Here is an 8,691-nt window from a genome sequence, read left to right as displayed (position 1 = left end):
GTGTGATGGTATAAGTCCCTTTCTAAATATAACAGTGCCCAGGTAGGACCCTTATGGGTTTGTAGATGGGTAACCCTTTCAGGTCCCACCTGGGATTGGATTAATTAATATTATTGGGTTCTATTAGCCTTGGATAACATTTTCATCTGACTGTGTTGCTCCCTCCCTAAGGGTTGTGATTCAATGACCACTCCGGAAGGTACTTAAATAAACTTTATCTATAGATGTTAAATAGGGAAAGGAATAATAGGGAACAGATTGGGGATTGGAGACCCTGTCACTATAGCTATGATCAATAATCCTTCAGGACTGTAGGCTGTTATTTCAGTAAGCTGGAGCTTTTGTTCTTCCCCTCTGGTTCAGCTTGGCCATGGCCAAAACAGAGAGTAATCTGCAGATGTATGGATGGTTTCTCTCAGCTTCCTTCCTCACGGTTTGTAATATCAGCCTTATAGCCTTCAGGAAATATCTACCCTTCACCTCCCTCTGCTTCTTCTCCTTCCCTCTTCCTGGTTACCACCGGGGCCCAGATACCTAAATATCTAATGGCGATCAAATGCCTAAATATCTAGGGAGATTCAGAGCAATGTTCAAAGATCAAATATCCAAGCTCCAAGNNCCCCCCCCCCCCCCCCATCACTTTGAGGACTATTTATATCCTCAGGCCAACCAACTTTCCCCTTTCCTAATCGCCTCTACGAACATTCCAAGATCTCCAATAAACAACTCTCAGAGCTTGAATATAACAATATAAACTCCAGTCTAGCTCAGATCCTCATTCCCTCATGTCTACTTTCCCTGGATCCAGTCTTTTCCTTTCAATTGTCAGACATGGAAGAATGAGGGTTTGAGCTGGGCTGGAGTTTATGTGAGTGGAACTGAAGTAATTAAAAGCTGAGAAATTGATAGTCTTAAAATATAGATCTGCCGTGACATCTCCCTATTCAACAATTTTCAATGGCTCCCTATTCTCATAGGATACAATCCTTAGCCTAGCATTTAAAGTCCCCCACATTCTGTCTCTCACTTACCAGTCTTTTCCCCATATTATTTTGTTAACTTAGAAAAAACGCAGAACTATTAAATAGTCATAAAACCACTCTTTAATCAAGGGAAAGGGGGATTAGGGCTGCTTGGCCTTTTTGGCAGAGCTGCGCCTTGTGCAGAGTCCAGGATTGAACACTGCTTGGCTCTGCTCCCTGACCCCCCTGGGAGTGACACCGTGCTAGATGACCACTCCAAGGAACAAAGGAAATTGGGGAACTTATATACCATTTGGGAAGATCCAGGGGCTGGGAGAGATGATTGACATACTGACTGGATACAATCAAGCTTGGGAAAGGAATCATAGCTAGAGGCTTGGGTGTAAGGGAAGGGACTGCTTACACAATGGATACTAAAGGATGGTCCCTGCCCAGGTGTGTCTTCCTGGGTAAGGGTCTTTGATACTACCCGACCAGACTACCTAAGACAAAAGGGTATTTAGCATTTACCCTGGGGTCCATTATTCAGTCTGCAACTGCTAGCCAGAGATTCCCTTCAGGTGGATTCTCACAGGAAAAGGGAACAAGCACAAGGTTTGGGGGTCTCCAACCTACAAGCTATTTCTAAAACTTGGGGTTCATCAGATCTCATTAAGCCACAAGTTTGGGGTCTCTAGATTCCACGTCAAGAATTCCACTTTCTGTATTAAAATGAAATGAATGCTCAGTATCCCCAAGCAATCCCCTTAGCCTCAGCCCCAGCTCCCACCTATTTCACCAACCTAGAGAGAGCTTTGTTCCCAAGTTTTCCCAGGATATACAGCAATGAATATTTTTCCTTTTGATGAGTAAATGAAATGAAAATGTTTGTATTTACCTAGAAGAAAGCCTGGCAAGCAGGCGAATCTGAAAAACTGATTTACAGACATTATGCCACATTGCACTTGGTCCTCCAAGTGGATTTTTTAGAAATTAAATTTGACATTTTAAATCAAACATGGGTTCATTTATATAGGGAAATCTTTGAGTGAGAAAACTTCCTCTAACAAGGAAGGCCAATATATTTTCTGAAATGTAAAATCTTAGACAGTGGTGTCTATAGGTGCCTAGAGCAATGGCATCAAACTCAGTAGAACCAGGGGCCACTGAACCAGACCTAAGGATCCTTGTGGGTCACACATTGACTTAATTTTAAAATGTAATATTACCTATGTTTAATTGTATTTTTATTTATTTTGTTAAGTATTTCCAATTAGGGCAGCTAGATAGAGTGGTGGATAGAACTCTGGGTCTGGAGTTGGAAAGACTCATCTTCCTGAAGTCAAATCCAGCCTCAGACACTTTATCAGCTGTGTGACTCTGGGTAAATAAAATCACTTCACCCTATAGGCTTCAGTTTCCTTATCTGTAAAAAGAGTTGGAGAAGGAAATGGCCAACCACTCTAGTATCTTAGCCATATAGGGTCCTGAATAGTTCAGACTCGTCTGAATAACAATTTCCAATTGCATTTCATGTTTCACTCGGGAGTTTCATGGCTCCAGATGTGCTTGACACTTCTGCCCTAAAAAGTTAAGTGACTTGCCCAGGGCCATAAAAACAGAATGATTCAGAGATAGAACATGATGGCCCTCCCAGTTTCCAGGTAGAAAGGGAAACTTGCCTTTATTAAGTGCCTACTGAGTCAGATATTGTGCTGAGCATTTCCTACAGATGTTACCTCATGTCCAAGAAGGTTCTCTATTAACCATCTGCCCTTTGGTTTAGCTCAAAGCAGTCGCTCAATAATGGGTAAAGTAGGTTAACATTTAAACAGCGTTCACTACATTGCTTACACACATTATCTCATTTGATCTTCACAACCTCAGGAGGCAGGCATTATATTACTATATCTATTTTGCTGATGAGGAAATTGCGATAGACAGGGCTAAATATCTCGGACTGGATTTGAACGCATGTCTTCTTGATTCCAAGCTCAGTGATCTGCTCATTGCACTACTCACTAGCAGTTCCCTTAAGGCGGGACGTTTCCCTTTTATTTTTCTGCCTCTTCTTTCCAGCTCTCCAAAGCCCGCTGGGACCTGCCCGGCAGGAGGTAGGGGGTGGGGTCAAAGAGGCTTCCACCTGTTCGCTTCGGAGCATGCGCAGGCACCACGCTTGCTTCACCTCCGAGCCCGCCAGTACCTATTTCCTGGCTGGGCCCGGGGAAAGGGAGAAAGGTGGATGCTCCGGGCACGTCTGACGTCACCACGTCGAGGCATATGACGCGCTTTTGGAGCCGTCATCTCTTCCTTCGCGCCTTATCCTTCACCTTCCAACCTGGCTCGAGTGGTAGCGAGTCCGAGGGTAACGAGACCGAGGGCCCCGGACCAGGCGTCTGTGCCGACCACAGTCTATATGAAGGGACGTAGGGATTCGGGGCCCGGAGCTATGTGGTAGGACGGCTGCAGCGGAGGCCTGCGCTCCTGAGGGTCAGGTGACTCTGATGCTTTTCCTGTTTGTCCCCAGCGGGAGGCGGGCGGGCCCGTTGCTATGGCGCGTCTGGCCGCGTTCTTGGAAGCTCAGTGGGGATCTGGCGGCTCTGGCCACCTCTTTGCCCGGTGCCGGCTAGAGAAAAAAACCCCCGCCTTGGCGGGGTCTGGGAACCGCTAGATCTTTTTCTTGCGTCGGCTTAATATCTTGCCCCTCTTGTTACTTTTCCCATCCTGCTCTCAATCTCTCGTCCCCTTCCCGGCAGTCCTCTTCTTCTTCTTCTCAGTACCCAGGTGTGGGCCTCCTATCTTATATCCGAACCGGACAATGGCTGGGAATTTAGAGAGCCGGTTTTTAATCCTATTGTAAGATTTGCGGTAACCCATAGGATAGTCGGGAGAACTGTGCAGCCTGGAAGGATGACCTCACAGGGGATTAGGTTGTTGGATGACTGTCCGTAGGGACCCTCTAGTCAACCCCGTCATATTTCAGAGTTGGAAATTGAGGACCTGAAAAAAGACATTTTGCTTCCCGCCTCTGGGACTTTTCACTGACCCTCTCACCCCATACGTGCAATACTCTCAGCGCCCTCTTGTGCTTTTTAGAATCTCTGGCTTCCTGCAAAACCCAATTCAGAGCGGGAAGCTTTCCCCATTGTTAAGGGCCTACTTTTTGAGAATACCTTCCATTTGTCCCGCAGGTATATGTATGTACATTGTGGTGCGTTAGAATGTGAGCTCCTTGAGGGCAGGGCTCCTAGTGTCTGTCTGTGATTAGTTGGCACATATAATCTGTTAAAGTCATTTCAGTTGTGTCTGACCCATCCAGACCCCGGTGGACCTCTGCCCATGAGGTTTTCTTCGCAAAGATACTAAAGTGGCTGGCCATTTTCACCTCCAGGATCAAACAGAGGTTGTGACTTAAACAAGGTCACACAGCTATAAAGTTTATGAAGCTGGATTTTAATTCAAGGCTTCTTGACACCCTATCTAGAGCCTACTATTGCCCTGACTCACACATATCATAACTTTTTAATAAATACTTCACTGAAGATGAGAAGTGACTCTTTCAGAGATGTTGCAATAGTTACATTTATTAAGCACTTAACAGAATGTCAAACACTGTGTTAACAGCTGGGGATGCAAATGTAACCAAGTTCCTATCCTCAAAGGAGCTTACATTCTATTGGTGGATACAACGCATAATTGGAAGGGAAAGGGGAAAGAGAGACTGAGGAAATGTAAGCCTTCTGGAGCAATTTAGCCAGCCATAGAGCAAAAGGAGGAATGAATCTGAGAGAGAATACAGGAGTGAGTGAGGTGTGAGGTGAAATATTACTGAATTCCTTTCTAAAATAGTGGGCTTGGAGAAAGTCTTCAAGTAGAAGAGGATCCTAGGGTTCTCCAGGGTATTGAGGATATGTTGGTTTCAGTAGGCTCCAAAGCATGAGCTCTACCCCACCCAGGGTGACTCCTATCAATACCTTGATTGATAGATGGCATTATTTTTTTTTTAGATCTTGAAGGATAGGGACAGAACTGGAGCTGTGATTTCATTAGTGTTTTCTAAAACTTAATGTACTTAATTAGTTGCTTCAAAAGCACTTGGAGTATAAATGATCAATCCAATCCAATATTAGCTTGTCTGTGTCAGAGAATGGACTTACACAGAGGCTAGCTATTTGGACACCACTCCATCCACTGGGTCTCATAAAGCTAGAGGAGTTTGAAGAGTCCTTAGAAATTGTTGTCCTGCTCCTTAATTTTAAAGATAAAGAAACAAGATTAAAAGTGTAAGGTGATATAGGTCACTGAGCCTAGGATGGCAAATGAATTGTGAAAAACACCTTGTAAACTTTAAAGAACTGTATACATTTTAGCTATCATAATTATGTGTCAAATGAGTTCTATTATTTTTGTTGCTGGTTTAGGTCTCAGTGGCATTTGTAATTTTAATATTGTCATAGAAAATTTAAAGTGAAGTCTTTACAACTGTTTGGAATATATTGAAAAGCAGTGTAGCACCACAGTGAATGTGGAGATCATTTATCCTCTTTAAAAATGCTCTTAAAATTAAAAGAGTGAATATACTTTAAAAGGAATATGATCTGGGATAGACTGTATGAAACTGATAAACTTTGATAAAAGATACATTGGGGCTGGGCAATTTTCTGAAACTTATTAGTAGTTATTGACCATAGAAAGAAGTGATTATTCTAAGTGAGTATTGAAATCAAGAAGATGAAGAGTATATTGCTTCTGTAAAAAGTTAGAATAAAGCCTTTTTTAAAATTAGTGCTTATCTTAATATTTTTTTATTTTTATTTATGTCTTTTAACCAACAGAATCATTTCTTAATACACTCCAATTGAATCATCCTCTTTTGGAGAAATCAAAGAGAAATTTGAGGACTACTCAAAACAACAAAAAGGACTGTTTGTGACGTTATAAACAACTTCTTTGACCTTAGTTCTTCCTTCATAACTCCCAGGTGTTTAGCAGCATTTTAGTGACATTTTCATTTACGTTTTTGTGGTCCTATATTTTTTGAATCTCTATAATGCTTTTGGTAGGTCAGCCATCAAATAGTTTGTGCATTTTGTGGTTATTTGGAATGGGATTTCCCTATTTATTATTCCTTATTTGGTTTTATTATTGACATAAATATTATGATAGAAATACATTTGATTTCGAAATGAGGATTTATTTTGTAGCCTCCCAACTTTGCTGAAGCTATTTTCTTTTTTTTTTTTTGAATTTTTTTGAATTTTTTATTTATTTATTTGTTTTTTATTTTAAACCCTTAACTTCTGTGTATTGACTTATAGGTGGAAGAGTGGTAAGGGTAGGCAATGGGGGTCAAGTGACTTGCCCAGGGTCACACAGCTGGGAAGTGTCTGAGGCTGGATTTGAACCTAGGACCTCCTGTCTCTAGGCCTGGCTCTCAATCCACTAAGCTACCCAGCTGTCCCGAATCTATTTTCTTAATTAGTATATTTGCTAGTTCTCTAGACTTTTTCCAAATATACCATGATATCCTCAGGAAATGGAGACAGTTTAATCTCCTTTTTTAACCTGCCTTCATGCATTTATTTTCTAATTGTTGCAACTATTTCAGTTATAACAGTGGGCATGTTTGCTTCCCTATGTTATTTTGGAAATTTTCTATTTTATCTCCATTGCATATAATACTGCTTTTGGTTTAAGACATTTTTTATTTTATTTTTGAAAAAAAAAGTGGGGGAGGTGGTACTTCTATTCCTGTATTTTGTAAGGTGTTTTTTTTTTTTTTTTTATCTTAAATGATTGCTACACTTTGTTGAAAGCTTTTTCTGCATTTTTTGAGATAACCATCCAATTTAGGCTTGAATTATCTTTATACCCTTAATATAAATCCCACTTTTGTCATAATTATTTAGTAAATCTGACAGGATTTTGTTAAAATTTTTGAGTCAATATTATGATATTAGCCTAGAGTTTTCTTTCTGTGTTTTATATTTCTTTGGTTTAGGTATTAAGTCTGTATTTGTCTCAAAAAAGGAGTCTGGTAGAGTGCTTTTCCCAAAACCCAGTTTTTGAGAATAATTTGTAAATTATGGGTACTAATTGTTTAAAAATTTAATAGAATTCACCTGTAAATAGATTAGGAACAGAAGTGTTTCCCTTTCCCCGTTTTATCAGTTCCTTTACAGGTAAATATATTTCTTTTTCTCAGATGGGGTCATTTAAGATCTCTTATCTGGTCTTCTAGTAGTTTAGGTAGTTTGTTTTTTTTAAGATATTTTATTTCTTTTGTGTTTTGTTTTGTTAGCCTATAACTGCATAATATATTCTTTTATTTCATTTAGTTTTGTGATTTCATTTTACCCTTTTGTTATTTAATTTATTTGATTTTATGTCCTCAAATAGGTAAAAGTATATCAATTTTATTAGTCTTTTCAAAGAGCAATTATTAGTTTTATTATTGATATTTTTTTGTTTCCAGGTTTTTTAAAATTTCATTTGTGCTTCTTTTAGGTTTATTTCTTTTTCTAATTTTAAAAAATACACATTCAGCTCCTTAATTCTCTCTTTTTCTGTTTTCTTATTGTATGTTTGTAGGGATATGTTTTTTCCCCTGAGAACTACTTTAGTTGTACCCTAGAAATTTGGGTGTTTCATTTCACTGTTAAGTATCCACTTGGGGTTGGACCTTTAGAAGTTCATGGTTCCTGAACTGATGGCTTTTTTAAGTGCATTATTTTCTGTAGGGTATATATTTACTATTTCTACTCTTTTATATTCGTTTTTTAATATCTTTGTGCCCAGACACATGGCAATCATGTTTTTTGTAAAAGTTAAATGTGGTGCTATGAAATCCCTGTATTCCTCTTCAGTTCCATTTAGAAGATTCCCTAAGTCTTTCAGATCTAGTCTCCCCAGCAATTTGGATGTTGAAGTCTCTTTTTGCTATTAGTGTTACTTGTCTATGTGTTCTTGTAACTTAATGTATTCTTTATACATTAGTTGTTTTAAGGAATTTTGAGTATGTAAACTTATTACTGAATACTGATTTTGTTGTCTCTAATTCCTTTTAGCATATTGCAATTTCCTTGTTTATCTCTTTTCATTTTTTTATGCTTTTTGCTTTGTCAGATGACATGATTACAACCTTTTTTCATCATTGCTTTTTTGGATTCACTTGGTCTATTTCCCCCTCTAGTTTTTTTTTTAAATATCTTTGTTTTTTAAAATGTTTCTTGTAGAGTCTTTTCTATCACTTTTATTGGATCATTTAATCCATTTGAATTTAAAATTGTGAGTTAGGTTTATATTTTCATTCATTGGTCTCTAATATTGGTTTTTTCAAGTTTTATAATTTTTTTAATCCTTCTTCCTCTGTAAACACAATCCAATCCCTCTTCAGTTATGCTGAACTCTTTTAATATGACCCAATTTCCACTGTTTCTCTTACTCTCGACTCCCCTTCCCCCCCACCAATTTGTTATCCTTTTCCTGTTTGGAGTTTTGTTTATTCATTCTTTCCTGTTTATCATTTTTTTATTCTTCCTCTTTTTCCGCCCTTATTCAAATTAGATTTCGTCTTCTCACTTCCCCTTTAACTATCAAGCCCTCTTCATTAGTTTTTTTTTTTAAACCCTTGTACTTCCATGTATTGTCTCATAGGTGGAAGATTGGTAAGGGTGGGCAATGGGGGTCAAGTGACTTGCCCAGGGTCACACAGCTGGGAAGTGGCTGA

The 8,691-nt window shown here is 39.2% G+C and overlaps 1 protein-coding gene across 1 annotated transcript in view; it reads left to right on the top strand.

Moving 5' to 3' along the window:
• The first annotated feature begins 3,334 nt into the window (after positions 1–3,334).
• Positions 3,335–8,691, top strand: part of PACRGL (parkin coregulated like) — a 31,113-nt gene continuing 25,756 nt past the window's right edge. The window contains exon 1 of the mRNA XM_044680870.1: positions 3,335–3,457. The gene's annotated coding sequence lies outside the window, so the exon portion shown is untranslated. The remainder of the gene's footprint in view (positions 3,458–8,691) is intronic.

The sequence above is a fragment of the Gracilinanus agilis genome, chromosome 6 (genome assembly GCF_016433145.1).
Source record: "Gracilinanus agilis isolate LMUSP501 chromosome 6, AgileGrace, whole genome shotgun sequence".
NCBI classification, from domain to species: Eukaryota; Metazoa; Chordata; class Mammalia; order Didelphimorphia; family Didelphidae; genus Gracilinanus; species Gracilinanus agilis.
Note: the sequence above shows the minus strand (reverse complement) of the source record. Positions and strands in the feature narration are given on the sequence as shown.